The sequence below is a fragment of the Mus caroli genome, unplaced genomic scaffold (genome assembly GCF_978045245.1).
Source record: "Mus caroli unplaced genomic scaffold, Mus_caroli_1 scaffold_18, whole genome shotgun sequence".
Classification (NCBI taxonomy): domain Eukaryota; kingdom Metazoa; phylum Chordata; class Mammalia; order Rodentia; family Muridae; genus Mus; species Mus caroli.
Window position 1 is genome coordinate 6,380,001 of NW_028227273.1, and position 9,608 is coordinate 6,389,608.

The following is a 9,608-nucleotide window of genomic DNA, read 5'->3' on the forward strand; positions in this document are numbered from 1 at the left end:
TGTCTCTCTAAGATACTGCTGGAGGGCGTTTTCTTAATAAGTGATTGATGGGGGAGGGACCAGCCCATTATGGGTGGTGCCATCTCTGGACTGGTGGTCCTGGGTTCTATAAGAAAGCAGGCTGAGCAAGCCACGAGGAGAAAGCCAGTAAGCAGCACTCCTCCATGGCCTCTGCATTAGCTCCTGCCTCCAGGTTCCTGCCCTGTTTGAGTTCCTGTCCCGACTTCCTTCAGTGATGAACTGTGATGTGAAAGCGAGAGCCAAATGAACCCTGTGCTCCCCAATGGGAGGGGGACAACTTCCTCAGTAATGTGATGACTGTGGTGAGACTCCCCAACATTTCCAGTAACACCTCCACGTGCATGATTGCATGATTTGACACACATCTTCCATGTGTGTGTATATATATATATATATATATATATGCACATATACATATATATACATACATATATACATATATATATATGGTTGTGAGTATGCTATGGCAGAAGCATAAATGAACAGGTGTGTGTGTCTTTCTACAATGTCAGAATTTATTGAATAACAGGAAATTCACAAGGTTAAATGGCTTTAATGGCAGCAATTTGTCAGATACTCTGGTGAAGGCAAATGAGGGTTCTTTTATTCCAATCTTAGTAACTAATATTAACTCATATCATGATTCACACAGTAAATAGGTTTAAATGTTTATACAAATATATAGTATCAAGTATGCATTTATATATATATATATACATTAAGTATGTATAACTTTATGCATTTATGACTTATTAATAGGGTCATTTAACACTAAATTGTTTGGTTTAACAAAAATATCAATACAGCGTATTGGAAGGAGTTGGAGAAGAATAAGGATATCAGTAAGAGGCAATAAACTGATAGTGTTTGCCTTCATGAGCAGAGAGAATCATAAATGCAGGAACTTGGAAGCAGAAACAAATAGCTTAAAGTCTGAGACTGACAGTTGTGGCTAATAGAGCGTAGGTGCAACTGAGTCACAGGAAAATGCCGTTGTCCTTGTAGTATAAGCCTTTGGCATTCCTTGACTTTTTAAACCATGCCTGTATCTTGCTTTGATAAGTAAAATCAGTTAAAAGGCACAGTCATATTGAAAGTGCACTAAATGATTAGCCCACATGCCTCATTACAGTTCTCCCCTGTGCTGGAGGAGAGAGGTATGGTCAGTGTGTGTATGTGTTTGTGTGTGTTTGTGTGTGTGTGTTGTTGTTGTTGTTATTGTGATTGTGAAGCATTTATGTGCCCAGCCAAAGAGCTTGGGCTTTGGCATGAAAGGATCAGCACCCTTCCGGGCTGCGCAGCAGTGGAATAATAGGCTCACACATGCTCTCTGTGCATACCTCTCTGCATCTGTAAACCGACCTGGCTAGTCACTCAACAGAAACATTCTGCCATGTATCTTCCCTACCCTCAGCATTTTATTATGGAAACTTTTAAGTGTTTCATCAGAAACCTCTATATTCATTTTGCTACTGTTTAGTGCATATAACATCCCTTTATTTTTATTTTATGTGTATGGGAGTCTGTCTGCATGTATGCCTGTGCAGCACATGCATGCAGTGCCCAGGGAGGCCAGAAGAGGGCGGTAGATGCCCCAGAACTGGAGTTGTAAACTGCTATGCAGAATTCTGAGATTCAAATCCAGGTCCTCTGCAAGAGCAGTCAGTGCTCTTAAAATCGAAACCATCTCTCCAGTTCCCTAATTTATGTATTTTTTTGACCAAACAATTATACAGCTAACATATAATAGCTAGATTCTGTAACATCTCACTCGTGTGTGTGTGTGTGTGTGTGTGTGTGTGTGTGTGCCTGTATGTGCTGAGGCCAGAGGTCAAAGTTGGGTGCCCTCCTCTATTGTTCTGCATCTTATTTTTTTCAGACAGGGATCCGACTGAACCTAGAGCTTGCTGTTTTGATTAGACCGGCTGGCCAGTGAGCCCATGGATACCCTCTCTCCCTTGCTCTGTATAGCACTGGGATTACAGATGCAATCCCATGCTTGGCTTTTACATGGACCCTGGGGCTCCAAACTCATGACCTCATGCTCGCCCAGCTAACACTTTTTCCACTGAAGCATGTTCTTAGCCCAGCACCTACTTTACTAAAGTCAGCTATGATAGCACTTACAGTTAACTCAGCACTTAACACTCAGGGAGTGAATACGGAGGGCCATAAATTTGAGGATAGCCTGGGCTACACAGTGAGACTCTGCCCCCAAAACAAAATAAAACAAAAAATTTCACAATAGCTGCCCTCTCATGTAACAAGCCATCTGTGTATACCCATTTTCTACTAAGCTACAATATTTTTACTCATTTGTAGGAACCAATATACTTCATCTAAATCCTCCTGTGTACATATCATTTGTGAGAATTTAAGATATGTTTACATTTTAAAACTAATTCCATAAGATTTTATTTGAAAATTTTATGCTTTTGAAATATTACTTAGACAGAAGAACGAAGACCAAAGTGTGGTCACTTTGCCCCTTCTTAGAATTGGGAACAAAACACCCATGGAAGGAGTTACAGAGACAAAGTTTGGAGCTGAGACGAAAGGATGGACCATCTAGAGACTGCCGTACCCGGGGATCCATCCCATAATCAGCCTCCAAATATGCAGAATATGCCAGCAAGATTTTGCTGAAGGGACCCTGATATAGCTGTCTCTTGTGAGGCTATGCCGGTGCCTGGCAAACACAGAAGTGGATACTCACAGTCAGCTATTGGATGGAACACAAGGCCCCCAATGGAGGAGCTGGAGAAAGTACCCAAGGAGCTAAAGGGGTCTGCAACCCTATAGGTGGAACATCAATATGAACTAACCAGTACCCCGGAGCTCGTGTCTCTAGCTGCATATGTAGCAGAAGATGGCCTAGTTGGCCATCACTGGGAAGAGAGGCCCCTTGGTCTTGCAAACTTTATATGCCTCAGTACAGGGGAACACCAGGGCCAAGAAGTGGGAGTGGGTGAGTAGGGGGGTAGGAGGGAGGGTATGGGGGACTTTTGGGATAGCATTTGAAATGTAAATGAAGAAAATACCTAATTTTAAAAAAAGTTTAAAAAAAAGTTTAGAGATTTTTAGTATGTGCATGGGTGTAGCCTATATTCCTATTACTATATAGAATATCACTATTACTCCTTTATTCCGCCACCTTTGGTTTGTCTTTCAACTGCTAAGTCCCAATATGAAGGTGGCCGAGAGCTAGCACTGGAGCCATCATGTAAAGTGAGGACTGAGAAAGAGCACAGAAGTCAGGAGGTGACTTAGGAGATGTCCTTGGTCCAGTTCCAGGAAAGCCAGGGACGTTGTTGGCCTGATAAGTTGGTTGATTACCAGCTCCTGCTTTAAAACCTGGTAGTTGTTGGGGTGTGGCTGTGATGGTCTTAATCCCAGCATTCAAGAGGAAGAGGCATGTGGCTCTCAAATCCCAGGCCAACATAGAGAGACATGTCTCAAAAAGAACCCTAACCTAGTCAAACCAAACCAAACCAAACCAAAACCAACAACAAAAACAAATTAAAAAACTATCCCCACATCCTGATTAACCAACCAACCAACCAACCAACCAACCAACCAACCAACCAACCAAAAAAAAAGCCCTGTTAGAAGAATACCAACTACAGACCTTAAAATCCCTGCCACTTTTGTGGATACAACTGTGTTTCCGCCATCTTGGTTTCTGTGTGTTTGTCTTGTACAAAGTATCATGTCCTGCGCTGGACTCTGTCTACGTAGCCAGAGATGACCTTAAACTTCTGATGTTCTTTTTCTATCTCCTGAGTGTTGAGATCACAAGAGTGCATCATCACACCCCATTTATGTGGTGGCGCTGAGGATTGAACCCAGGGCTTAAAGCATGCTGGGAAAGCTCTTCAACAACTGAACTACATCCCCACCCCACCCCCCCGCCCCCAAATAGAGTCTCACTCTGGTTTTCCTACCTCTGAAGGGCTGGGATTCAGGTATCAGCCATCATTCCTCACTTAGAGAATTATTCTTTGCTTTAACTCCGCTGAATTTAATTTGTCTGAAAATTTTCTTTTAAAAGCAGGCCAAGCTGACATGCTTTTACTGTGCCTTGGGGCTTTGATTATATTTGTCTGAATGTATAAAGCTTAAGTCAGTAAATCAGACAGGGTAATGTAGTATCTCTTACCCACCTTCTATACAATTATGAGGTAAGCAATTGCCCTGTCCTGATCCGTGACAGGCATGCGGGAGGCAGCTTTTAACATTACACAAAGCTTTCGCAAGGTGAAAGGTAAGCATTCTCAGGACTTCTCATTCCTTCTTAAGCAGAGACTGAATACTCAGTACAAGAGCAGTATCTGGTGGGCTGGAGAGATTGCTCAGTGGATAAGAGCGCTGGGTGCTTCACCAGGGGACTGGGATTTGATTCCCACCACCCACATGGCAGCTCATTGCCATCTGTCACTACAGTCACAGGGAGTTTAACATGAAGTTTAATGTTAATACCATGTTGTGAGCAGCTTTAGACAGTCTCCCAAGAACCCACTGTGATTGAAGGCCTGGGCTCCTGGTGAGACGATATTGGTTATAGGGGAATTTTCAAGGTCTTGTGGGTGGGTACTTAGGAGAATGGATGCTTGCCTTCCAAAGGATCTCAGTCTCTGCCTCCCGCTCAAGATGTGATCCTACTGTACCGTCTTCACCATTCACGATGAATACCGCGCAGTCTTCAGCAGGGCTCAGCAGACACTGTGGCCTTGAGCCACTACAACTGTGAGCTCTGGGCTTTCTTCCCCTGGCAAGTCTATAACTGCAATGAAGCCTTCATGCTGAAAGCACTGTCTAAACCTCTCTCTCTCTCTCTCTCTCTCTCTCTCTCTCTCCCTCCCCCCCCCCAGGGTTTCTCTGTGTAGCCCTGACTGTCCTAGAACTCACCCTGTAGACCAGGCTGTCCTTGAATTCAGAGATTCACCTACCTTTGCCTCCTAGGTGCTGGGATTAAAGGTGTGCAACACCATCTTAACCATTGTTTACCTCTGAAGTGTGGTATCATGCACCACTATTCCTCTCCAGCATTCTCTTCATTTTGCAAAATGGTATACTAATTAAGCAATAACTCCCCTATGCCTTTCCCCTGGCAACCCTTACTCTTTTCATCTCTATGATTTTAAGTTTATGTGAACACATACAAGCCTCTGTTCTGGTTCCGTTTTCTGTTGCTGTGATAAAACACTTTTTGTGACCAAAAGCAGCTTGGGAGGGAAGGTTTATACAGCTTACAGGCCAGGAGGAAAGGCAGTCAGGGCAGGAACCTGGAGGAGAGAGCTAAAGCAGAAGCTATGGTGGAGTGAGGCTTACTGGCTGGCACCTGGGGCTTGCTCAGCTTGCTTTGCTATAGATCCCAGGACCACCAGCCCAGGGGTGGCACCACCCACAGTGGGCTGGGTCTTCCTATATTACTTATTAATTAAGAAAAATGTCTCTTAAATAGAGAGAATAAAGAAACTTGGAGTAACACAGCTCTAAATGGAATGTCTCCATGAAATCTCTCCCCTCAGTGCTCAGGGACCCCTGCAGGGTGAGAGGGGGTGAAGGACACCAGGAAAGGGAGCCCTCTGGATCGACCGGGCAAGGCTCATGGGAGCTGCGGTAGTTTGAGTAGAAATGGCTCCCTGTAGACTCAGGTGTTTGAATATGCTTGGCCCATGGGAAGTGGCACTATTAGGAGGTGTGGCCCTGTTGGAAAGGTGTGACCTTGTTGGAGGAAGTGTGTTACTGTGTAGGCGGGCATTGCGGTCTCCCAGTGTTACACCTTCACCCAGTTCAAAAGTCACCCCCTCCTGGTTGCCTTCAGATCGAGATGTAGAACTTTGGCTCTTCCAGTACCGAGTCTGCCCACAAGGTGCCATGGAGTCTGCCCACAAGGTGCCATGCTTCCTGCCGTGATGATCATGGACTACACCCGTGAAACTGTAAGCCAGCACCAATGAAATGTTTTTTGTTAGCAGTAGACTTGCCTTGGTCATGGTGTCTCTTCACAGCGACGGAAACCAAAACATGAACTAACAGAGACGGAAGCAGCAAGAGGGCCTCCACGGGTCTGCCCCACAGCTCTGCATCACGGATCTGCACCAGGTCTTCTGATGTTTGTTGTAGCTTTCGGCTTAGTATTTTCGTGGGACTCCGGAGTGTGAGAATGAGTGTGTCTGTTCTTGTGCCTGCTCTTGAGGTTTGTTTCCTTTTGTTGGGGTGCCTGGTCCAGGCTCCACGCGCGACGGTTTCCGTTTCATCTTATTTTTTACTTTGTCGTGTTTGGTGGTTATGTCCTAGAAGCCTGTTCTTTTCTAATGAGAGACAGAAAAGGAGTGGATCTGGAGGGGAGGTGGAGAGGGGCTTGGGTGGGGGCAGAGTAGAGGGAGAGACAACTGCAATTGTATATAAAACTGTGTTGTATAAAAAATGAATTTATTTTCAATAAACAAATTTAATTTTTTAAATTTATTTTTTATTAGATATTTTCTTTATATACATTTCAAATGCTATCCCGAAAGTTCCCTATACCCTCCCTCTGCCCTGCTCCCCTACTCACCCACTGCCGCTTCTTGGCCCTGGCATTCCCCTGTACTGGGGCATATAAAGTTTGCAAGACCAAGGGGCCTCTCTTCCCAATGATGGCTGAGTAGGCCATCTTCTGCTACATATGCAGCTAGAGACATGAGCTCTGGGGGGTACTGGTTAGTGCATATTGTTGTTCCACCTATAGGGTTGCAGACCCCTTCAGCTCCTTGGGTGCTTTCTCTAGCTTCTCCATTGGGGGCCTTGTGTTCCATCTTATAGATGACTTGAGCATCCACTTCTGTATTTGCCAGGCACTGGCATAACCTCACAAGAGACAGCTATAACGGTCCCTTCAGCGAAATCTTTCTGGCATATGCAATAGTGTCTGGGTTTGGTGGTTGATTATGGGATGGATCCCTGGATGGGGTAGTCTCTAGATGGTCCATCCTTTTGTCTCAGCTCCAAACTTTGTCTCTATAACTCCTTTCATAGGTATTTTGTTCCCTATTCTAAGGAGGAATGAAGTATCCACCCATTGTTCTTCCCTCTTCTTGATTTTCTTGAGTTTTGCAAATTGTATCTTGGGTGTTCTATGTTTCTAGACTAATATCCACTTATCAGTGAGTGCATATCTAATGACTTCTTTTGTGAGTGGGTTACCTCACTAAGGATGATATCCTCCAGATACATCCATTTGTCCAAGAATTTCATAAATCCATTGTTTTTTAAAAAAAATTTTAAATGTCTCACAGACATCCCTCCAGGGCAGTCTGGTGGGGGCAATTCCTCAGTCACCCCTTCTCAGGTGATGCCAGTTTGTGTCAAGCTGACCAAAACTAACCAGCACAGTATTTATAACTTTCGTAATTGGCTTCTTTCATTAGTATAGCATCTTTGAGACCCGTTCATGCATTAGCATGCATCAGGATTGTATCCCATGTCTCCACATGACATGCTCTGCCCACTCGCTCATCTCCCGGCAGACACTTGCATTGCTCCCATTTCTTGACTGCTACAGAAAATACTGCACAGCAACACTCAAAGGATAACATTCTTCTCCCATGCTTACATTCTGTGTTTTGGTTTGGTTTTAATAGTAGCTATCCTGACTGTATTGACTTAGAAAATATGCATATATCTGCAAACAGGTCTGGGTCTTCAACTCTTTGGTCTTTGGCCTGAGAGGCAGTCCGCAGAGCTTCGGTGAGCTGGGGTGAGCATGTGTTCCATGAGTCTCCTTGCTCTGCGTTGGTCCCAGGCTGCCCCTACTGCACATTCTCTGGATTCTGGGAACTTAGTCTCTGCTCTGGTGCCCCTGGGGCATGCTTCATTAGCCCATGGTTGTCCCTGGATTCCTTGTGTGCCCAATTCCTTAGTGAGATAGGAAGCTACCATGGAGTACCCGAAGGAAAGAGTTACTACAGGTCAAAAGCCACCTCAGTTACACATAGGAGGCCAACTCAAAAGATCCTGTATGGTGTCTGGTGACAGCAAAGAGTGGAAGGACATTCAGCAATTGTCCTCTACCACTTATCCCAGGGCATGATCCCAGCTGTTCTGGTTTTCGGATTTGCTCTGACCTTGGAATGTTTCCTCCACGTTGCAGACAATCCTAAAAATGTCTCAGACAACTTCCTTACCATGCAGGCCAATAGGAAAGAAGCTAAGAATTGATCATGTTAATTTTGCAATGAATCGTCCTACATAGGGAGACCATCATCTGTTGGGAATTGGTTCTAAGGCTTTGCCTTAATCCAGTTCCCAAAAGTCTTGCTTCCAGACCTGAGGGTCCTGCTCCCAGCTGGCTTTGATTGGTAATAAAGTATTTCCATACAGCCAATGGCTGGGCAGGTAGACAGAGGCGGAACTTTTAGATTGTTGGGCAAGGGACCAAGAGAGAGAGAGAGAGAGAGGGAGAAAGGGAGAGAAAGAGAAAAGGAAGGAATCCATGACAGGGGAGGAAGGAGAACAAACCTAAAGGCCCACCGACCTGTAAGATTCCAGGAAAATGGCTCTAGGGTTCCTAGGCCATCCCCTCCCCCATTGGGTCTGAGGTAGCAGAGAAGAAATATAGATTTAGCAAATATTAATTCAAGCCATGCAGTGGTGGCGCATGCCTTTAATCCCAGCACTTGGGAGGCAGAGGCAGGTGGATTTCTGAGTTCAAGGCCAGCCTGGTCTACAGAGTGAGTTCCAGGACAGCCAGGGCTACACAGAGAAACCCTGTCTCAGAATATATATATATATATATATATTCAAGAATACTGGAGGAGGATGTATAGTACTAGCCATGGGGAGGTTTAGAAGTGTCCAGTTATTGAGCAAGTCAAGCCTTATCAAAATTAGCTGACATGTGTGTGTGTGTGTGTGTGTGTCTTTCATTCGTGAATCCAGAGCTCTTGGGTAGGTGCAGCACATATACAACCTGCCAGGAGTCAAAGTGGATTAAGTAATTCATTGCTACAGCCATCAACTCCACTGTGCCTGTTTTCTCAGCTGTATAATGAAACTCTCAGTGTCTAAAAGTTTTTATAAGCTTCCTTTCGGGCTCTCCTTCAGTTTGAGAAGTGCGTGTGCGTCTTTTTCATTTCCAGATATGTTCACCCCATGAGGTTTTGTGTAGACTAGTTGGTGTTTCCTAATATAACTTAGGTCACTCAGGGTTGTGCTGGCCAAATTTCAAGGGAACAGCAATCTGTCAAGTGGATAATTCCCATGTGGTCAAGTATTGGTAGGGTCCAATCAGTGTTAATAAGCCTGAGGGTAGAAGGAATTCTGGCTTCCTCTGCCCTGAATGGTGACCTCATTAATACAAAGTAAATCTCTGGGAGCTCAGATATGTGTTGTTATTTGTCCGAGGTCAGAAACTGAGACATGAGCGTGTCTGCATATCCTGTTCACCCACCCATGCTGTTCTTTGGGAAGTACATGTGAAAAAGTCTCTTGATTCAATGTAAATAATAATAATAATAATAATAAAATAAAATAAAGCTCCTTTAATCCCAGCACTTGGGAGGCAGAGGCAGGCAGATTTCTGAGTTCAAGGCCAGCCTGGT